At 46.8% G+C, this 23,590-nt stretch overlaps 1 protein-coding gene and 1 long non-coding RNA gene across 5 annotated transcripts in view; one reads left to right on the top strand and one right to left on the bottom strand.

Annotated features, from left to right (window-relative positions):
- LOC149354866 (rap guanine nucleotide exchange factor 6-like) overlaps positions 1 to 23,590 on the top strand; it is a 602,352-nt gene that overhangs the window by 150,701 nt on the left and 428,061 nt on the right. The gene's annotated exons all lie outside the window — the stretch shown is intronic.
- Positions 2,728 to 6,427, bottom strand: LOC149354868 (uncharacterized). The gene is made up of 4 exons (XR_016291390.1): positions 6,220 to 6,427; positions 5,908 to 5,997; positions 4,709 to 4,820; positions 2,728 to 2,837 (listed from the first exon to the last, which is right to left on the bottom strand). It is a non-coding gene; the product is annotated as an uncharacterized LOC149354868 (long non-coding RNA).

Below are 23,590 nucleotides of genomic sequence, written 5' to 3'. Positions count from 1 at the left end.
CCGACCAATTTCATACGAATGCATGTACCTGTTCATTCGATGCGATTCTGCATCGCTTGCTCTTTCAGGAGTTCCGGCTCTCGCACCAACGCCCTCTTTTTGTTTTTCGTTTTCAAGCTGTCTACGCTTTAGATCCCTTTCAGCGTTTTCAGCTTCCCATTTTTTTCTTTCTTTCTCTTTTTCCCACTCCCGATCAGCTTCCTCTTTACGCGCTTTTTCCTCTGTGCGCGCCTTTTCCTCCTGTTCGGCTCTTTCTTTCTGTATCAGGTTCCATGTAACTTCTAGGTGATCGTTATCCTTGACGTGTTTAAGAATGATTTCGCCCAGTTCAATTTTGGTTACTTTGTTCTGAACTTCCACTGACAGTTCCTCGCATATCAACAGCAAGTCCGACTTCAACAATCTCATTAGGTCCATTGTGACGCTTTCTCCGCTTTGGCTCTGCTAACTCAAAAAAAATGCCTTGAGAATAACCCTTCTCAAATGACAAACCCTTGATTCCCAGTCAAGATTTTTCTCTGAATCTAAAGCCTGGCGAATCCCATAGCAAAAACCAAAACGCTCACCCGTGGAGAAAGCACGATGTCGCACGGTCCATCCCAGCTGCTGCCAACCAGTGTTGAAGACGGAGGGGTCCTTGAGATGACTAACTCGTTTAGCCCCACAGGTACCGGCTCCGAATGACGTTGTCGGACTGCGCTATCGAGGAAACTGTACAAGAGGGTTTATTCTACATATTTACAGATGAGAATCGAATGCAATCCTCCGATCACACAACATCCCGTTAAATACGGTTCGCGTTCCCCAAATCCCTGACTAGGGAACTTAGGTCGAATAACGTTGTCCAATCGGATGGGCCATTGATGACGCTGACGGTACCACCCCCGGCACGGGGCGGTGCTGAAGCTCTCTCGCTCTCTCACAGCTTGGGGGATGAGAAGGGGAAGACAGTCATCAAACACAGATGTGTCACCTTGACCACTGCCGCAAGTGTTCTGTGCGTTGCCTCCGTGGGAAAGCAGAATCCCGCAGTCTCCTCGCAGGTGGTTTAACCTTCTCGAACTCCCCCGCCGGATGGCCGAAGCACGAGACCCCTTCGACACAGCGTCTTTCAATTAGCAGCCTCGCTCAGCGTGACCTTGCGTAGCATCATCCCGTTCGGTGAGCCGAAGGCCGACTCGGCCAACGTATACCGCTGTCCGCCGTGCTTCATGTGCATCTCTGCTTCCAGCGTTGCTGCTGCTGTCCCAAGTTCTCGCCACATCGTTGCCTAACGACGACACTCGTTTGACAGTAATTTCTCCCAGGCCCGTGGGAGACAGCGTCCTTCGATCGGTTCGGAGGTTCGGTAATTTGGAGAGCAACAACCCCCGTCCGTCGTCGTCTATGCTTCTGCCGCCGGCGCCAGGTCTCGTTGTCCACTCTTAACAGCGCCTACACTTTGACACTGCATGGCCGCCATCTTAGAGGAGGGAAAATTAACGGATAACTAAAAAGAAGCCCTGGGCTTCGACTCTGAATTCGGTGACCTTGAAGCAGAAAAAGGAAAACACAACCAAAAAGAGAGAGACACGTACGACCACAACTTCTTTCCTGCTGACGGTCACCCTGCAGACGAGAAAAAATTGCGGATACACAAACGCAGCTCAAGACTTTGGTAGTATTAGGGGCGACCTTCAGCCGGGAAAAAGTAAGGCATACACAAAACAAGCAGCACGTACTTCCCCGCTTGCGCAATGCGAGGCGATTGTCTAACTAACTGACCCCGCCGCGGTGGCTCAGGGGTTACGGCGCTCGGCTGCTGGCCCGAAAGACGCGGGTTCGATCCCGGCCGCGGTGGCCGAATTTCGATGAAGGCGAAATTCTAGAGGCCCGTGTGCTGTGCGATGTCAGTGCCCGTTAAAGAACCCCAGGTGGTCGAAATTTCCGGAGCCCTTCACTACGGCGTCCCTCATAGCCTAAGTTGCTTCGGAACGTTAAACCCTAATAAACCTAAACCAAACTAACTGAAGCAGCGTGCACACTCTAAGAAAAAAAGGTGTGATCTTAGTCTTTTTGGGGGGTAAAACACTTGTCGCTGAGCTGACACCTTTTTGGGGGTAAGGTTACGCTGTTTCTTGGAGACTAAGTATTTATGCTCTCGCACGTAGAGTAATGTTACGCTCTAATAGCCTAAACTTGCACTGACATAAGAAGAGTAACTTTAAACCAGTTAGGTATAACATTACGCCTTTCTAAAAGGGGTAAATGTTAGCCTGAGGAAAGCATAAACATATCCTAGCATGCAAGGTGCAAGTTTGCACCTTTAGCAGGTAAATTTATGCTATGTATAGAAGTGCAAAGTTACTTTGTCAAAGACTAAACTTATACCGTCATAAACAGAGCAAAGTTTGCACCCCTGTGGTGCAAGCTTATACCCTTACATGATGGATAAAGTTACCCTTCTAGTGGTACAAAGTAATGCCCTACTGCAAAGGGTATCTATGCACTACTCGGTGGTGTATTTATACTGTCCACACGAGAGCATTATTACCCTTCTGTAGCGTAAACCTGCCCACTGAATGCAGGACTAAAGTTGACCCACATGGTAGAAGCCCGAGTCTTTCTGGAAGCGCAGGCAGTGTCCGAATGTTGCGACGAATCTCATGTGAGATGGTATGTGTCATTGTGTGTTCAGGTGCAGGTACTACTGCAGAATGTACACAAAGAATTCATAAACGAATCGGAGAAAGAAACATACCGTCATATTTATTTTGTCACATGCTACACCATATTACAGCAATGACCCTGGCAGTCTTCTTCGTACAGGTGGAGGCAGTATGTACCATGTATTTGACCTGCACAGAGAAGAAAACATATAATGAATTTTGCAACCACAAAGCACAGACGACGTGACCATGGACTTAGTTAATTCAGGTCTAAAAGTGTAAACCACACAAAAGGCAGGGATAAAGGGAGATGCATGAAAACAATTCCACAAGTGCAGGCTTCTGTTTATTAATGAGAACCAAAATCAGAAACGATATGAAGGAAAAACAAAACATGTCCTAAATGGCAGCTACTTAATCCCTCACATATGCTGACATTATCACAAGCACACTGGCTTCTCAGGAAAAATCCAGAATATTGTGCCCAGCTGCACGGTCAGGCTGTAGGCATCCCGGATGCCAGACTAAGAAGAGGGTCATATCAAGAAACAGAAAAACATGCGCATGAAATGGAAACTACTAAAAGGTGATAAAATGAAATGCCGTTTAACAAACCCTTCTCTCCATTCTCGTGTGTTTAGTTCTCCATATCTAGAGTTGTTAAGGTTTCATGCAGCCCTTGCTAACAATATGTCTCTAGTCTCTGATGCCATTTTATGTTTGTTGCCCATACAGTGAATTTTCTTCCTAAAAGGGAAGTGTAGGTGATTATCTGAGCATCAATGAGCGATACCTCCAACAGTAATTTTCCCTGCATATATTACCTGTGAATTCATTTCCGATTAGCATACAGCAGGAAGCTTGTGCCTGTGATGGCATTTCTGGGTGCATTCCATTGTCACAGCCTTTCGATACAGTTTAAATACCTGGTGAAAGGCCTATACACAAAGGCTATGCACTATAAATTTTAGTGTACTGCTCCTGTAAAACAAGGAAGAGCTTTGGGCTAAACGTGAAATAATAGAAAGGGCAACTTACGCATCTAAAGAGTTGTCTCCACTCATGAGATAGCGTCATACCAAAAAATTATTTGGACCACATTATAATAAAGGTACCTTTTATTCACGTTCATAGCCTGTTTCATACTACACCTCTACATTATGCCTATGCAAAAAGCTTTTGTTATGGACTGGCCTTCACTGACAGACTACATTAACCACACAAGCAGCATAGAACAGTCCTTCTAAAGCACTATTTTTGCTTGAGGAAATTACAAATCTCGTCTTTTTATTTAGACAGTGCTGCTTCATCCAATGCTTGCAGCATATGCAGCAGCAGTAATTCCCATGAATTACATTTTGCCGGCACAATAGAATGTAACCTTTACACATCTTTTCAGATGCTCAGCATAATGAAATTGTAAACACTGACTGACAGCATGCAAGAATGGCTATTAAAACAGTTGCCTTCCATATCTGCTGTCACATGCAGGGCACGTGAGCTTAATTAAATTTTAAGTTCACTCCGATGTGAAATAAAACTAATATGGGTTCATGTTAGTTATTGGAAATTATTCACATCAGCGAACAGCACCTTCCTACTCAAAAAGAAGTGTGAACAGTGCAAAGAAGATTAACAGCCTCAGGTAGCTGCGTATCACATTAAGCTTCACATGCATAAACGGTGCTAGTCCTATAAGCTTGGTAGCATGCCACCCTGCCAAGCATTACCATAACTGTGTGTCATTTTTTTCTGACGCCAGCAACATGAATTGTAGGCAGCACCTCTCAAACTAATTCAATATGAAATTTTTGCTTAAGTCCAGCCTACTTTTGCAGAAAAAAAACTGCACTTATACTTCATGCCATAAAAAGTGATCACGATTATTCAAACCATTATTTAAAAATTCTTTCAGAACTAAGTCCTTGAAAACACTGAAAAGCTCTAAAATCTCTAATAGAATGGCTGTAGCTGTGCAACATAGAACACTATGTTCACGGATGGACATCAAGAGATGATGAACTTGCAACAATGTCCCAATTACATAAAAACATACATACCACACACATCTATTCCCGGCCACTTGTACGGTTTTGAAGAATCCAGGCTGAACTTCGGTGCTAGGAGTGACAATGGCTGTGCACCTTTGCATCCCTCCTTCTCCCAGGTGCACTGCAATAGAAGCGCCATTTATAGTATTAGTGTAATGGTTAGTGATAACTTATATGTTCATTAAACCACGTAATGGCAGCACACATGCTCAAAAAACGACAGGAATGGTTTGAAAATGAGAAACAACTTTTTATTCTAAATTTTATCTATTACAGCACTTGCCACATATTTATAAGAGGCATAATTGATGCAATGCACTGGCACAATAAGCCTAGACAAACTTCTACAGCACAATGGCCTATTACCAGTGAATTGTCACTAAGTGCCTAACATAATTAACATATTTTCTAACAGCCACTGCAGAAAAAAGAAAGAACTATACTGTTACTGCTTACGAGATTGACAGTATTCATTACAGAATTTTTTTTTCGTCGACAGATTACAGCAGTGCAACCAAAATCCTTATTGTTCTAAACAGAAAAGCTTAGAGACTAGCGTATTCTTCTATTCAAGCTCTTACAGCGACATCAAACTTAACGTCTCTCTTTCACAAGAGAATACAAGAGCACGAAAAGAGGTGACATAGACTGTACGCTTTTGTGAGCTAATGTTTGGCCACCAACTAGCCCCGACCTTTTCACTAGTAAAAAGAACTAAACAAGTCTACTTTTCTCTCTTAGTTCGCAGCCTGAGTGAAGAGCCAGCTGCATATCAACTTAACACCATTAGCACTCGCATCTTGCCATTCGAATGCAGTAAAACTGCTGTCATGATAAGTCACATTCTGGGTTAGCAAAAATATTGCAAGGTGTGAGCGAAAACGGCCGCATGCCAGGAAGCGCAGAGCACAAATGAGCTGCTAATTTCTTGCCTATGAATAAATAAATTTCACGTTTACTGTTTTATCGTTTGCTTGCTACTCCGTGGTAAAGAGAAAAAAAATTGACGCCGTCCATTCGCAAAAAAAAAAAAGCGGCCTGGCAGAAGGAGTTGCCTTGTAGCGCTAAAATTATAAAGGGATTACTGTCCAATAAGAATCACATACAGTGCTGCGGTAGATGTGAGCACTGCGCGCAGTACGTACCACAGAAGCGCGCACACTAATTTACTCGCCCCTTTTTGAACGGAGACTGCGGTTTGGACTTACCTTACTGAATGGTCGTGAGCAGGGACGAATACTTTGCGTTGAAGAGACGACCGGCAATGTTCTTTCGCACAGCAGACGAAGGATCAGAGCCTGCAGCGAAAGAAAGCATGAGAAAGACGCCTGCATATTGCGCCGCTGCGATCGTGTGTTGTACACGATAGGCTCCCTCCGGCCGCACGCGACCGGCTCAAAACAAGAAATAGCAACAAGTAGCGGCTCGCGCGCACAATCCATGATAAAGCATCTTTACAGAATACCCCACAATCTGATGGCAGGAAACAACCCGAATGACCAAACGAATAGATCACTTACTTGTAGGGTTGAAATTTGGCGCGAAGAATCCGTACGATGAGCTGCGCCGCGACGACCTGGCGTGCGCTGTTTCTTCCAGGCGTTCACTCTTTCGCGAAGATGTCGCCCACTGCAGCGTCACACATCGATGAAGCGTGCACGATGAAGTAATCGCTGAGCACAAGCGAACACGAACGCACACGGGCCACACAGCTCAAAATGAGGAACGCGCGCCCTCGCACGCACGACACCCTGCAACAACTACGACGAGCGTCACGTGTAAGCAGCGGCTTCGTCTTCGACTCTAGGGGAGGAAATAGCCAATCCAAATAGAAAGGCACGTGACCGAAAAAGAGAACGAAAAAACTACAAGCCACTGCCATTGCTTTGCGCCTTCTTTTGTTCGGCGAGGCAACGCGATTCCCCTCTTTCCTTTTTCTCCGCTGACTGAGGGAACCAGTGCTCCAAGGTCATGCCCCCCGCGTGCGGGGCAACAGCCTTTGGAGCTTGCAATGTGCGGGTTCGCTTCTTTTTGCGTGCGCCGCTCTGTCCATGTGGTACTGATTTTTCCGCGCTCTCCGCGTGCTCACAGCTCTTTCGTTCTCGGGTACAACGAGCGCCTTGCAGTATGCGTTTGAAATATTTAGTGCAGCCGGCTGTTACGCAGATGCTGCCGTAAATCTACGGTGTATGCAACAGAATAGTTTTCAGAGTAGTGGGACGTACGTTCTCGTCAGCTCTCATTTACTGCCGCACGCGGAAGGCACTGCGAAATATATATCAATAAACTGCCCTTCCTGCACTGCTAAGTCATTCATAGAACTATCTAAAAAAGCGATGTAAATGCTAGAGCATTACTGATTCCACGTCAGATACATACAGTTTGCAATATTGGTATGACATTTCAGCTTTCTTTTTGCTTATGAGGCCGCACGTGTTAGGAGAATTCGAAAAAAGCAAAAAACCAGCTCTAGTTAAAAAATATTTTAGTTCACGCGAAATAGACACAGCTATAGAAATATGGATTTATTAAAGCCGCACCGAGTAGAAAGAAGTTTCAGGCAAAAAAAGGGGATTCACGAGATTTGAACTTTTGAAGAATTGGCGCAGAAGAGGGTTTCAAGCGGCAGTCGACCACTGCTGATGCAGCAGTTCTCACCTCTCATCGTTCCAGAGTTCGCGAAGTTCTCAAAATATTTTCAAAATGGGTCAACAGAGCAGAAATGGAGCACTGGCAACGCTATGGCAGCAACCACCCGTTAAGACGCTTCAACCGACTGGTTATTCGGGCGATTCCGTCTATTATACGCGCTTTCATTTTATTCAATATTGGCAGTTGCCACCGCTGAATTTATGCTTTTGTTAAAGATTGGTTCGTCAGTGCGATACAATGTGTCCTTTAGCTCAGTTTTATTTGTGCGTACAAGACAAAAGTCTCAGTCATCCGAAGCAACTTACGATGATGAAGGAAAACCTGCCAGTTTATAAGCCGTAGCTTCATTTATTTTCGAGCTTGGGTCTTCGGGCTGCGTCTATCTAGTGCAATATACTGTTTAGTGCTTATCATTAGCCTCTAAAAGAAAGAGTCATTTCCTGACGCATGAACCATTCCATAAGAATTCACAATGCACTGCCGCAATATAAGCGCCTTGATTACTGTTCCCTCTGGCACCCGGTTTGTTGCGGAATTCGATGCTTCCATAGCGCCACAGTTCGAAAAAAAAAATTGGAGGCAGTCAACTTCATTTCTGACTATCAGTACTACTTGACTGTATTAAAGCTGCGCGGAACAACCTAAAAGCTAAAAGGTACGTACACGTACACTGAGTTTAAGCTAATTTCTGCTCTTGTAGGCATGCAGCACAATTTCATACGCAAGAGAAGTTCGAATAGACTTAAATCGCGTTAGTCACCTCGCTCCCTGTTTATAAATTTAAAATAAGCTGAAATTGAACTGCTTCTCTGTGAAATATTTGTATGCGCCAAAACATGATCAGGAAATGCAGCTATCTCGAAAACTGATTACTATGGGCTTCGCTATCTTGTGCCGAGAGAAAGGATCCGTACATTTGTTGGAAAGGAAACGTAGAAATGTCTTTTACGCTGCGTTGAGGAATTTACGAGCAGATGTACAAATGCTGGTGATCTCATAGTAGACCAGCAAAAGTGCGACTTTGAGGCCTGGCTCGTGTCTTGGTAAAAGTGCTCTAAACAAAAAAGTACCTATATATATGGAATGTTCAGGCCACGTTCACAACTCAGTTCGGATGCAGAATTATTCCTTCCCTAGTTTCTTGCATTTTTGTTTTTCAGCGTTGTCAATATTAGTGGTGAAGATCACGCATTTATCAGCGAGTAGGGCTCTGTTTTGTTGTTGAAATGGAGCAGAAATATGAGAGTGTAATTTATTCGGGATTTGCGTTACACTGCATCTTCAGCTAACATAAAATTACTGCGTCAACAATCTCGCTTGTTCGTCCGATTTTGATTTATTAACTTGTATGCTGTTAACCTGAACCCTTTCTGTTATTCGTCTGTTATTTGCTCAGGAACATGTGCCACAACGAGGGGTTATTCGAAAAGCAGTGCACGTTATTCGAAATTGTACGGAGGGAATTAAGCCCCCTGGTATTTATCGTATACGCTATTAGAAAATGAAGAACAGCGCTGACTAATAGCGCTTACGCTGGCTGTGAAGCAAAACTGTTCCTTTTAAAGCTTTTATTACCGCTTTAATAAAAGCTTAACCACAAGCCGAAATTATAAGCGCAATAATTTTCATGCCTCTGGTGTGTTGAAGCGCTAAACTGTTGATTTCGTTCAGAGCTGCGATTGGTCAAAGGAGTAGCAGCACCGATCATGCTGTCTGTCTTTGCTGACTTACTTCTTTTTTATGATATCCAATCATGAGTATGAGAGCACATGCACCGAATATTAGTGATTATTTTGGCCGTTAGCAACCAAGAGCATGTTTGCAGGCGTGATAGTTGTCGTGGCCTATCGCGGCCAATGCACCTTTTTTCAGTAACGTTCTGTGCATCTGCCAAGCAGCCTCGTCCGCCATTATTGCCGACCATGTCAGGCGGAGATGGGCAGAAGATCGCTGTACGTGTTCTTCGAAGAAATAGCTTCTGGTCCCTTAAGAAGCGAGGAGGCGCGGTCAGTTTCGCCAGCGCGGATGAAAGGATCAATGCAGTGGGGGAGCGTGAGCCAGAGTAGCTCTTAACTATTGTCCTCAAAATAACCCCGCCACCCCGCTTTCGGGAGAGGGCCGTCTTCGAGAGGGGAGGCGGTGAGGGCTGCATACTTTGCTGTACATGTCTTCGCGCAGAGGGAACACAGCTGGTTTGAAAAGTAAAAAAGGGGGTAAGTTTTCTGAAAGAGACTAACGGCCTCCACCACCTCCACACGGGTGTAACGATGCACTCTGCAAAGTGCATCGTTAGTCCATGCGCCTTCAGATAGCATAAGTCGTGAAGATGCACCCTTCTTACACCCTTTTTTCTTAGAGTGCATATATTCGTGCTCTTCCTGAGACACATACAGACTACAGGGACACCCTATGTTTAAAGAAACACGGACGCATCAGTTTTATACAAACTTAAGTCAATTACAGGATGCCGCCACTTCTGTGACACTCACTAACTGCAAGGATTAACAAAAGAATACAAAAAGTAACGCATAGAAAAATTCACGCATTGTCCAAATTGCTGCTGGGAAAAAAACGACCAAAGTAAGGAATTTGGTGTTCGAATAAGGGAATACTTAGTTACCGCATGGGGCATCACACCACTTCCTGGAAAAAGCACTGCCATTTGCACAAATGAGAAGATCGGATCGTGACGACAAGGTTTGAACTGTTCCAAAGTCAACTGCTGTCGACTTCTGATGACAACGTGTGCATACGTGTCTGGATGCGAATGAAGGGCACTTTGGTAGGCAGCTGGCTTTTTGTGTGCATATGCGTAGACCTGTTGCAGCGGCTAAGGAATACGCGTGTTTAACTGTGGCCACGCCGTACTAGATGCAGTATTCTCGGACACGTCTTTAATATGACTGAACACGTTACGGAAGTGCTGGCGGTGCACTGTTAATAAGGCGCATCTAACCGTCACTGCTGATGGCTGCCGGCATTTCTTTTCATTTCAGCATTTCTTACAAGTCCTTGGTATCATTGCACGTGATATCTCTACTATACAGCAACGAGACCCACTTGTGGTATGCGGAAATGCGCTTTGTGCCCTTCTCTCGAATATTTCACGGTCATATCTCCTTTTTGTCTAGTTCTCTGCATGCGCGTACAACTAAGCGACATGCCACCGGTCTTTACCCTAACCAACGGAGCGGCTTTTAAACATCCTCATGTACTATAAGCATGTATGCTACAGGGACGTGTATAAAGCCTTCGTCTCTCTCGTAGAGCCAGTTGAACTGCGCTGCTGGCCATCCTTCTTTTTCTTTCCACACGTCGTCCCGATTTCCTCTTGGCGTTCGGTGTTTCGGTTCCAACGTGTCGAGCCTGTCAGCCGCTTCTCTTGCGGGGCTCTATTCCTATGTTGTATGCCCTGTCGCTATTGGACCGGCGCCGCCGCCGGCCTCCTTTAAGCGACCGTGAGCGACCTCTGCGAGTGCGAAGAAGGAAAATAAAGAAAGATGATTTGTAGAGAGGGAGAGAGAGAAAACGAGCCAGAGGAAAGCAGCGGCCGCAGCGCGGTCCGTTTTATTGACAGCTCAGATTGGCTGGACGTTGCGGACGCCCGGTGCGATCGCATGCCTCGCATTCTCGCGTTCCCTGTAAGCTCGCCTATGTTTCTATGCGCCAGGTTTTATTTGTTTATTTTATTTCTGCTCATTTTCAATCTTCTTTCTTGCTCAGAACTCCCGCCTCCTTCAGATCCTGTTATATTCGCGGCCCTTGTGATCTTTCGGTGTTGCATGTTCAGGCATTCCGCAGCTTCTTTTAACTTGATTCTTTGCTAAGCGCTTTTGTCTTTCCACTCGCTTCGCCTGCAAAGCAGAAGCCGGTAGCATGGATGAGCGAAAAAGACGAGAGATATCAAGCGGAAGAACAACGTACACCGCCGCTGCTTTGAGCCGTGCCCCCCTCTCCTGGCACCTATTTATTCATTGGTCCTCTTTTTTTTTTTTCATTTCTCTCTTTCTCTCGTGTACCCTCGTGTTTCTCTGTGGCGGCCAAACAAGTTTTCCTACGGCTTCAATCAAGAGCTGTGGTTTGCGCCGTGTCAGTCGGGTCCGCACGAACTTTTGTTTTGTTTTCTCCCTCGCGAGGCTTGTTATTCGTCGGCGTGCGTAGCCTTTGGATTGCCCACTCCGTTCGTTTCTTTGATCCTGCCTTTTTCCAGCGAGCGTTTTGCTCATCCCGGTATGGACGGGTGCCGAGGCAGCAAGTTCCCGTCCCACATACGGCAGCGCACCCTTAGGGTTTATCGACGGTCGACGTTTGACCCTCGATCCACCCCCGTTCCCTTTCGTACTCCGCTGTAACCGGTGCAATGCCCTCGCTCGGAGGCTTGCGGCCTTGCTGTGTGCGGAGCTATAGGTGCGGGATCTTTCCATTTTGCCTGTCGCTAGCCGAATGTATAGACTTGGGATATGAAGTTTATTTTTAGGCAAGAAACCGCTCAGTTCGAGAGCTGGGCAGAATGCAAAGCATGCGACCATCAGTGCCGTTGGGTCAGCAGATCTAAGAGAAGCACACATGACGAAAAGGAAGTTATTTCAAAGCACGATTAAGAGCAGTTGGCAGGATATTGATGCATAAGCTAAGGAAACGAACATTTCGCGAAGGAAAAGTAATAACTAAATAAGCTGGGCAGGTCATTTTGTAAATGTTTATTTTTCATATATTCTCGCTTTTTAGGCTATATAATGCGTTTAAGTCACATCAGGGGTGCCGAACCTGTCTGCAGAGCTGTGCAAAAAACATCAGTAGAGGAAGGAGCGTAAGGGCTTTTGTTGCAATTAAATAGGACAAGCTGCTTGGATCGTAATGCACATCAAGAAACTTCTATAAAAGCTGGGACTCGACGCACAACTAGAAACCGACCTAGCCTTGAACTTGTTCACGGTGGTACTTTGATTCGATTGGTTGGTACCAAACTGAACAATTTTGGTTTGGCGCTACTTCTGTGGGGTGTTGCGTGCGCCATTAAAGGAACAGAACTGCTCAAATCAAATTCAGGATCCCGCGAAAGGTTACGAGAAGCTCCAGGCCTTTCCGTGTGAACTCTTGGCTTTCCCCCAAACAGCGCGTTCAGATACGTTCATAATATAACCAAATAAATAAACATTTAATTATTTATTTGCTTATTTATTGCGAAATATAAGCTTTGATCAGTGTTTATAACCTCTGGCAAAGCTGATGCACGTTTGTGTGGACTACCTGCGTTCCATAAGGCCGCCATTGGAGGTCCCTATCCTCTGACGATAACGGCTGCACACTTTGTGTTGCCGCCTGTGTTAAGAATTTCGTTAATAATTTAAACAACAATTGTTATGTAATTACGGTACAGTAGCTATCCGTCTTCATTATTTCGTCGCGCATTTACTTGTAATGTTGGTGTATGACCACCTGCAGTGCCGAAACATCGAGTTAAATCCTTCCCAGGTAAGAACTTAGTTAAGTGCGGACACACGTTTTCGCCTGCGAGCCCCCACCCCCCGCTTTCTTCGTATGCGCATGTATCAGCTTTCTTCCGTCTCTCTTACTGACGCTCCGAATTCTCCTTAGTCGCATCGTGTAATAACGGCGTCCCTCACAAGAGAGAGGCGGTTTAAGGAAATTAACGCTGCTATAAAAAAAAGAAAGAAAAAAAATTCTTTGTTGTTTAGCTGGCTTTCGTGCGCGTCCGGGTTCGGCCTCTCTCTATTTTTTAACCTCTCGGCTTATATGCCTTCCTGTCCACCTGTTTCTACTCTTGGGCAGTGCACCTTTCTTTTCGTACGTCCGATATTCATTGCACAGTTACTGCCCGCACCACAGGCAGGTGCTCTCATTCCAGCACGCGCGAGCTAGGCGAAAGCACAGCATAAATTATGTACTGGGTCTCATTTTCTGCTGAAAACAATCGTCACGTACAGGCTTCCCCAGTAAAAACTTTTTAACCGCGATTTTTTGATCGCTGCCGCAAATGAACGAGGCAGGTATACGAGTGACTATACAGCCCACTGTGCTACAATCCAAAGCTCAAGCTGCACATGTCGAGGAAAGTACAACCTGCTACTTGTGCAATGAACTAACCCACCTTAGTGGTGCGCTTGCCATCTTCGTGCTCGAGCCTTCTTTCCGCTTCCTCTTTTGAGGATGAGGAGGAGACGACTAGAAACAGGAGTGGAAACAAGTAGTGCGTTCGCCGAGAGATTGTACACAGCAGCACATATTAGCGCAAACGGCCCGGAAAATTAAGTCGCCATTCTGCAATGGCGAACGGTCGCGGCTAGAGACACTGGGGAATTCTCAAATGAGCTTAATATCTTGCACGCTGTATATCTCAAGGACCAGCTCAAGAAAAAAAAAAAAGAAACTGGGTGACACCTCGAAACAGCGCGTGTTTTCTGCGCATGACTGCTCTCTTGTACATTTAGTTACGCTGGCGAGCGTACTGCTATGCATGCTGCATCCGGCATTTTTAAACAATCCAAGCCGCGTGGTTACTCGCAAAATTCTGCCGTGCACGCAAGTGCAGCGAATTCCTTTCCGCGAAAGATTCGCACGCGCGAGGTTATGGAGAAAGGGAGGAAACTGCGGATTACCTGTTGTTACCCAAATGTTACCCAAACATTTAGGTAAAAGTCTACTCCGACCCTCCTAGAACCTGAGTTCAAATTTCTGCTTCTCTTTCCCAGCATGGAGAGGAGGTTGATGCCGGGCACCGCGGCGAAGAAGCTTTACTAGGAGGGCGTTTCTGAATGCAAAGTAGGCTAAATAAAAGATGGAAATCTGGACAGAAATTTTCTACGTGTCCAACCTTATTGCGCTACCATCAATAGGGTTCTAAAATAGCACGAACGGTTTAGTACAACGCACTGTATACAGAGGTGTACACAATGTCGAGCTGCTCGTAGGCGCGCTTTGCATTAGTACGGGGCCGAGGTGGACATGTTAGTACTCGAAATTGAACCGGGCGGTACGTGGCTGTAGCAGTACACCGCATAAGAAAATCGTTTCCGGTGTTTGGAGGGAACCTGAAGAACTATTGATTCGTTTTGATTCACATGCGGGATGTTTTTAAGCTTCACTAATCTTTTCGTGTAGATAAGGGTGATACAGAAATTGTGAAGGTACAGAGCTCGTGTTTTTGTGCGTGTACTTCTACGACGCCTTTGCATCGAAGCGATGGTGGGCTATATAGGCATGTTAGCGGCAATTCATTGTGGCTTACGACTTCATTCAGTTTCGGCGTACTTGCACCCAACGGCGTTGCTGTGCGTGCTGCTGCGTCATTTGCAGTGACGCTGTGCCTCCCAAGTCAGAGGATGTCTACTGCAGGCGGAGTCCAAAGCATTTGAACCAGGTTTCGACGCGACCCCCTTTCAAGGGTCAGTCGCCAACGCGGGCAGTCTAGCCAGCAGGCGGCGTTTGCATATCAGTCGCAGAATCCAACCCTCAGAACATGCGAAACTCGTGCATATGAGCTTTCCGCAAAAGCAGTGTGCCGGGCAAAGCACCTTTGGCCTCGTTCTGCACAAAACGTAGCCTTCTTGAGCGCTACCTCCCTTTGCCGTCTTGTGTGCCGTGCTGTCCTGCGTGCGTGCATTCGGTTCTGTCTCAAGCGTTTCGGACAGCGAAGAGAAGTAAAAAAAAAAGACGGCAATAAGCGTCTCCCCATTCGTGCCCAAGGCTGTTTATTTGGCGGCGGCTTCAGCGGTATGGGAACGGCAGCGATTGCAGTTGACAGCGGGCTGAAAGTTCCCTCGCTCTTGGCTGCGACTTGTCGGCCACTTGGCGCTGGCCACACTCTCTTGTTTCTTTTCTGGCCGCCCGGGGCGCGCCGTTTGCTTCTTACGGCCGGCTTTGCTTCCAGAGGCGCCGCTGAGGTCAAGCCGTCGCCGGCAGCGCCGTCGCTGTCGCCGTATGAGGCTCCCAGCTAAGCCTCCCGCAGGGCGAGCGCAAACTTTCGGGGTGCCCGGCCGGCCCATGGGCTGTATGTGCACTCACGCTGATCCGCTCTTGCCCCTTTTCTTACCTTCTGTGGCTGGAGTCGAACGCTCTCGTCTATTCGACTCTGTAGGCGCCTTCCTGAGGCTGCTTTGGTATTCCTTTTGTATGTGTGTGTGTTGGGGTCGAGCGGTATTTCGGGGTTAGGAACTAGCATTGTTTTTCATTTCCTTCTTATCGTACGCAAAGGCTAAATCCGGCCCTTTTCCGTGTTTTCACGGACACACGGGCCTTAACCTGGCCCTTGAAGGCACCCAAAGTGCAGGTCCAATTTCTTAATGCGTGCTGACATCAAACCGAATCTCTAGAGAAACACGTAAGGGTGAACTTATTGCAGATACTGGCTGTAAACTTCGGGTGTCGGAGATGGTGCGACACATTCTTAGTATAAGCTATCTTTCTTTCTCGTGTCTTCAGTTCCTTGCAATATATTATTTTTGTGTGTGCTCCATTATGTAACGTTATGTAACGTTATGTAACGTTAATGCATGTTAAATGAATCTATTTGCGTCAGGTTCAAACCTTACTTTCTAAGAGGCTGATGAAGGTATCATAAGACCATGGTATTTAAATTTTTGACACGTTTTTGATGTGCCAGATTTCAGATGCGATATTGGTGACGTTTTTAGCCGGATATTTTTGTTGCTTCTCTTGAGCTGCAAGGCCTCTACGCCGTGTAGAGAAAACAGTGCTGTGTTAGCGATTGCTAAATTTCGAGATTGAGGGTGTATTTCATTGCCCTGTAATACCGGCCAAAATGTGTGCGGAGAGAGTGCAGGCGTTGCGCTGTAAATTTCCATCCCCATTCAGGTTCACACGCGAGCTGTACGATACAGCGCCTGTGTTCATGGGCTGGCTCTTTCGTTTCGTGATAACTAGCTTGCTCGCAACAATTATATGAGCTTCATGCTACATGCATGGATGTGTAAGCAATACTCTAATTCAACCAATACCGTACTATAAACCCGTTCTTTCACAAAATACGAGGCCGGATTGAGGTCATGATTTCTAAACGACTGAATTTCACTGTGATTCTTTCAACAAGTTCATCGCTGGCTGTAACGCCAGCTCGCTGCCGTTATCACCAGAATCAGCCAGTTGGGTTCACGGCGTAACTTAAATACACATAATGCAAACTGTATTATGCTGGCCCAGTTTTTGTACGAGGAAGGCCCCACTAAAAGCGGTTTATATCAGTGCATTTGTATATCATATATGCGTAGGTATATCAGGTGCTGTCCATTCCCGCATATCTGTATGTTGATACTTTTTCTTCAAAGCTTTCGCGCAAAAATTTTTTCATCAAGGATAAACCGAAGGAGACATTTCCGAGCGGCAGCGCTAAGTGACGCCTAAACGAAAATCGCGAGAAGTCGGGGAACATCCTGTCAGGCCTCCGTGACAGTCGTCTTGCCATTTGTAACTTAAACTCCCCGCGCAACGGCCGTGGAAAAGGCATTTTAGTGCCTACCCGCTCCTTCCCCCCCCCCCTTTCGGATGGCGCGGAGACGTATACCTCGGTGCAGTCGTATCGTCAGCCGTCGCCCTAAGTTATCATTAAGTCAGCCGTTTGTTTCCATTGCCTCGTTTAAGGCACGCGCGCAGTTCACATAGTTTATTGCGAGAGTGCAAGGTTCTAAAGAACAACGCACGGTTCCTTTCGTATCGTGCTATGAGGCCCGTTTATTGAGAGTGATGCGTGTGCATGGGGGCGTCTCTCTAGCGGCTCAAGCACAACGAAGGCGACCAACTCGATTCTCCGGCCGCGCTGTACTGAACTCGCCCACAATCGAAGCTTCCGAGAGCGAGCGTTCCGGAAAGCCGTAATCTGTTGTCGTTTCAGCTCCGTAGCGCCGTACGGACAGTCTATTGTGTGTCTCACTGCTAAAGCGTAAAGACCACGCCACAAAGATTGCGCTCCGGAAGAATCCTACTACACTTAGAGAGTACGTTACGCGGTAATACGGTGCTGTGGCGAGAAAATTAATCTGTTCTCTCGATAACGCAAAGCCAGCTCTGATGAATAAATTACGTGTTCTCTCGAAGTCGCCGAACGGAGCGTGCGTTCCCGATGAGAAAAAAAAAGAGAAAAAAAAGTCTGCAGCCACTGCGACAACAATTAGCATGCAGATCAGATGGCGATTCTAAAAGGTTAGTAGAGACGGAAAATATTGTCCTTTCACTTTGATGCATGACTGTCCTGACGTAACATATGTGCAGCGTGATCGAAAATAGGGATTGGACGAAGTGCAAAATCGTATCAACTGCGACAGATTTTGTTGCGTAATTAGGCCTCCAATACGGGTTCTTCGGTAACGAACCAACCAGCGTGACCTGCGCCACCTTTTCGTCTGACGTCTGTGCTGATGGACAGCGAGTAATGCAGAGACGCGAAACCCTCCAAGGGCAGTGGAGAGATGCCAAGTGTGTACGAACTAGGGCTCAAGGACGAGATATGATCAGCAAAGAGAGCAAGATCTGTATGACGCTCAGTGCGTTCCCAGGCATATTTGCATGCAGAGCGAACTATTTTGTTTGTCATGCAAATGTACGCCTCGCGTGAAAGCTTAATTCCTTCAAAATGAAATCACTTATTGCCACATATTCTTCAAATATTCATGCATGCCGACTAATTTGAAGTGTGTATTTAAAAAAAAAAGCTTGGCGTTTTCTCGAATCGGGAAAGTGTACTACTGGTAGCTAATTATGCTTCTACGTATGACATTGTCGTAGTAAAAACGACAAAAAACGCATATGAGTTCTTCACGCTCCTCGGTTCTGTCGTGTGATGTAACGAGCCTCCAGGCTTCCTTGAAGCGGGGAAAAAAAAGGAAAATATGTTTCTGCTGTGTTGGTAAAAAAAAATAAAAGCTTGGAAAATTAATTATTTTGGATGTTCACCGAGCGTTTCTGCCATACGCATTTTGAAAAGCTCATTCCAAAACACGTCTCCTTTAGGAAGAGCAAACATAGGCGAGAGATTAGATCTCGGCTCACGGGCTGTGTCAACAAAAGGTGCCAGGAAGCGCCGCGTGTTCGCCTACCGTTTTTTTTTTTTTTTTTTTACAAGCTGTTCCAGAAGACGGCTCCGTAACAGTTATTCGTAAATGCACTTGGTTTTGGTTTCTTTCATCTTCAGTTTGCATAGGTAGACAAAATTTTTTCCAGGAGATGGAAGTATGCCCCGAGCCTAGCGATGACGATTCCGGGTGCAACACGAACGATACGAGAAGGGAAACAGTCATCACGTCTATTATTGGGTCAGGTATTGAGGCTGAAGGCGAGATTAAATTTTCTGGTACCAGGCTGTTACATCAGAGGAAACTGTACGCGGAAGCCTCTACTTCTGATTTCGCACTTCGGCAAAACGTCGCAAAACAGGTGTACAAAAGTTGCAACTTATTTCACGCGTACCAGTAGCCGAAATGCCATGCACAAATTATACAGACAACACGGATTCGTTCGACTGGCAGAATCGCTGAATGTGTAAATGTTTGCGTGTTTTTTTTCTCTAAGCTGTGTCGAAACAAAGGGTACTGTCATTCTTGCATCTTTTCACCTGGCTTGTGCAGGTATTGGTAGGTCAGAAACGATCCTTTCTTGCTTAGCAGGCAATAGGAAAGCAGATACTGTGAAAAGAATCTGAAGAACCATTCGCGATTAAGCCTCCCTAGATTTCGTGGACATTTTATGTGGAACACTTTTGGCGGTTATTCTTTACAGAGAGGATCGTGCCTCAGAAGGATAATCTTACTTACGATTCCCTTGTGGAATTAAAACTAAGGCATAAAAGGTGTGTCTCGTACTGCTGTACATGCACACATTTTTTTATGCAGTGTCTCGAACTGAATTCCTCTGCGAGCTTAATCACCTCGTACCGAACTGTCCAACGGAACAATTCAAAAATGCTCTGCACAAATCTTTTGGACCGTGGCCTTGTGCAAAATACAGAAATTAAAGTTTTCCGACGTACCATTAACTCAAAAAATTACACCAGAGTGTTCTTCCAGCGCAGCCAACACATAAACGCTTACACTGTACTCTATACAAGGCGTTTCACCTAAGACTTTACAAAATTTTTTAAAGTAGGCTCTTTCAGTTAGAAGAGCGATTTTTTGGGGGGCATAGCGTTGTCAGCGCTGTAGTACAGCAGAAAAACAGCTAAGACGTGCTTACTAGCAGGCTGGTTAACTAATAGTGAATAGCTAACTTTTTAACTATTATTGTTAGGCTCCTTATTTATTGAGAGGCATGTGGCCGACTGTAAGTAGTATCCATATCAGTTTTTATAATTTCGAAAACGCGGTTACCCTGGGCCAGTGATCTAACAAAGTTTGGCTATTTCGACGAGTTGCGTGCACTGTAGAGGTTGCTTTGCCTGCAGGCTTCTCGAAAGCTCATGCATTTTGGCGCGATGTAGCCAGAATTTGTTCGGTGATAGCGGCGAGGGTAACCACATTTTCGAAATTCTAAAATCTGATATGGATATTACTTACGGTGGGCTACAAGCCTCTCAATAACTAAGACGCTTAATAGTAAGAGTGAAAAAGTTAACAATTCGATATTAGTCAACCGGCCAGCCAGTAGCACGTCTTAGCTGTGTTCTGATCAACTACACCACAGAAAGTGCTATGCAATATTAGTCAACCGGCTTGCTAGTTAGCACGTCTTAGCTTTGTTCTGATCAACTACACCACAGAAAGTGCTATGCAATATTGAGCAAACAAGGGAAGGGGAATGAGGGGCTCGTTATAAATATGAGAGAAGCCAACAGCCACAGAAGCCAAGAAGCGCAGGGGATTTTTAATTAATTATTATTTTTTTTGTGGTGTTGGTCAAGTAAGAATATTACTGAATATGTAGTCGCTTAAAGCTAATTGCTTAGAAAAGCAGAAGAAAAAACAACCACATGCCGCCGGTGGGATCCGAACCCACGACCTCCGAATTACGCGTCCGGTGCTCTACCTCTGAGCTACGGCGACGGCTGTCAAACCTTCTGCTATTATTAGTCAATCGGCCTGCTAGTTAGCATGTCTTAGCTGTGTTCTGATCAACTACACCACAGAAAATGCTATGCAATATTAGTCAACCGGCCTGCTAGTCAACACGTCTTAGCTGTGTTCTGATCAACTACACCACAGAAAGTGCTATGCCGAAAAAAGCGGTCGTCTGGCTCAAAAAGCCTATTTTTAAAAATTGTGTAAAATCGTAGGTGAAACGCCCTGCATACTCCTTGATCGGAAACGCAGCTACCGAGTTGTCCGTTTAGTTTAAACTTGAAGGAAATAGCTCGGCTTCAACTTCAAAAAAAAAAAAAAAAATGAAGTGCTACCGCTGTAGAGGTAGCGGTCGTGTTTTTTTTTTTTTTTGCTCTCTATCTTGATCCTCTTCGTCAAATTTTCAGCGTGGTCATCGACCGCTGGCAGCTGGTTGTGGAAGTACGCCGTGCACGCGTTTGCCCTTCAGAGTTCGCTCTTGCCAGTGATACCATTTCTTGAACGCAGCAGACCAGAATTACTGCACCCGTATACGCGAATGCAGGGATACGCGAATGCATCTCAAAAGATTTGGAATAACATTTCAACCGAAAAAAAAAAATCGAAATTCTAATCGTTTTGTCCAAGCCTATACCACCGAAAACTCTGCGCAGTGACGAGGCGTGCAGCACTGTGCCTTGGCCAACGTAACTTTGGGCAAATCACTCCGAGCAGCTGCCCGAAATGACGACGCCGTCTGGGGGGGAGGGGGGGGGGGGCGCAGCGACCAACGAATGCTTAGACGCTATCTTAGCTGGGAAGCGTTTTGTTGCCCCGCGAGGTTAGTCCGGCAGCAGTGGCATCATGCTCGGCAGCATACCGCGATAACCTGTCCTTCAGGATATGTCACTGAGAATATGAGCAGCCGATACATATCGGCAGGCACCTGCCGGATGGCCCAGTGGAGGGCGTTGAGTGCGAGGGAGAGTCTCCGGCAGCACTCGTGACAAAGAGAACACCCAGAATCGGGGAGTCATTCGGTGCTTCGCCTACTGAGGCAACGTGATGGTCGACTCCATTCCCTGCTGTCACACGGTGCCCCGTATTGGCGGGCGTTTAGTTTGTTTTTGCACTCCCGACAGACACCTTTGCACTGGCGTCAGCGACATGACACTGGGTGTCTTCTTCCTGCAACATTCGCTCCGCTTCTTTCGCGTCTATACATTTCCTTCTTTTTTTTTCCGCGAAGCTATCCAGAGCAGGGAGCAAGGATGGAAAAAACGTCGAGAAAAAGCGCGATCACATAACGCACTGAGCCAGAAAAAGGAAAAACAAGCGCGTTTCAGAGCTTGCCCTTTTCGTGCTCTACTCGGCAGACCGCAGCTCTTTCTCCCGGTGCGCCTTTCGGGGCCATTTTTCCTGCTTCTGCTCTCGTGTCTTCCTGCTGCGTTTCGTTTCCGCTCCCCTTTCCACGCTCGCTACGCGGAGCCTGTCTCATCCAGAGCGCCCGCTGTCGCGCGCCCGCCTGTCGTCGTTCCTCGTCAGGCCCCGGGTTGGGCAGCGCTTTCTCGTTCCTGTATATACGCGAGGCGAACTCGCGTATAATGATCGTTTTACGAGCACCCGGCTCGGCGCCATTTTTCGCTTCCATTCCTTTCTCAACATTCAGAGAGCGGCGTTTCAGTTCCCCCCCCCCCCCCCCCTCCATCTTTCCTCGCGTGCTCTGGCGGCCGCTTCCCGCTGCTGCGCCTGGCGGGCGCACGGAAGGGTCCTTCCGCCTGACGGGCTCTAGAAGCGGTATATCCGGGCCCTGCTACATAATGATCTTGAGGCCGCGGGTTCGATTCGCGGCTGCTGCTGTGGCGATGCGAACACGATGCAAAAGCTCCGCCGACTGGTACTTGGGCTCGCTTTGCCGGACCTCGGCGGTGGTCCACATCAGTACCGCTTGTCATTCCGCCATCGATTGTTTTTAAGTAGTTCGTCCTTTGCTCAGGAATGTATACGGCCCCACATTTTCCAGTGCGCTCGGTTTACCCGAATGCAAGTGCGAAATTGCCGTGCCGACGATACCAAGCCTGAAAACAGTCACTGAAGATACCAGCCGTTGGAAAGCCGTATATACTGTCTATGCGGTTCGAGACGGGGCAGCTTTATACACCGCGGCCTGCTCCAATGACGTTGCTTTGAGGGGCTCAAGTCGCGAGCGACGTTGACGGATACGACTATGGGCTTATTGTTTACTTCGCTCCTGTCCTTGGTTTCCTTAACTGCTTGTTACGCTTACACTGAGCGCTTTTAAAGGCGGGCTAAGCCGTGGATCACTCTGAATTGCTATTGGGGCTCTTAAAATTACCGCACGTCCAAGTAACGGAATCGGTTCTTCCTGAATTGGGCGGTTCGAAGTGATCTGCATTACAGCTCTCGTAATGCTTGTGTGGGCGGCACACTGTATATGGACAGTCGTCTACACTTGAGCGTGGGCGGGTGCATGTTAAGTACAAGGATTCGGCGGGTTTAGAGTCGTCGCACTTTCACGCATCACGCGTAGAGAGAACTCCGTCGTTGCAGTGAGCCGCACACCACGCTGCCCTCGCTCAAGGAAGTGAGTCGTTCAGGGCCTCCGTTGCGAAGAAGAAAAAAAAAGAAGTGTTTGCATTCCTTCCCATCACACGAGAAGGGCACGTCTCGAGCGGGGTCCTCTTGCCAACGGTGTTCTTTGTGTTTTTCAGTTGTTTTAGCGCTTTTTTTTCTTTCCTGGTTCGCCAGCGCCGCTAGCGGTTACAATTTTCTCCGTATACGGGCGCATTCAGAAACAGCGCTTGGGACTAAGGCCCTACGGGGCGCTCCGGCACGGCCTCTGTGCATTCTCTTTCCCGAATTAGGCACGGACGTCGCTCCGTTCGCTCGGTCAGGCTGCAGACTTGGGAGCGATGATTGGCAGGGCCTGAATTATACCGCACGCAATGGGTGGTCCGAAACGACATCCTTTTGTGTAAAGATTAGTGTTGCGGAGATTTCGCCAACAGGACATTCTCGGCGGGCTTTGGGCGTACCGGGCGCTCGCACGGCCCTGAGTGTGGCGTGAGGCCTTGACAACTTCAGGGCGGTGCTCACTCATTTCTTCATTCATCTGTCAGCAGGGTACCAACTATGCTGGGCGAGTTGGGCAGCAAGAACGATAAGCTAGCGCGAGGTCCACCTTTCTTTCATTCCGTCTCTAGGCTGTGGAACACGA

Source organism: Amblyomma mixtum, chromosome 3 (assembly GCF_055824585.1).
Source record: "Amblyomma mixtum isolate Tamu chromosome 3, ASM5582458v1, whole genome shotgun sequence".
Taxonomy (NCBI): Eukaryota; Metazoa; Arthropoda; class Arachnida; order Ixodida; family Ixodidae; genus Amblyomma; species Amblyomma mixtum.
The sequence above is the reverse complement of the archived record's forward strand: the minus strand, read 5'-3'. Positions and strand labels throughout refer to the sequence as shown.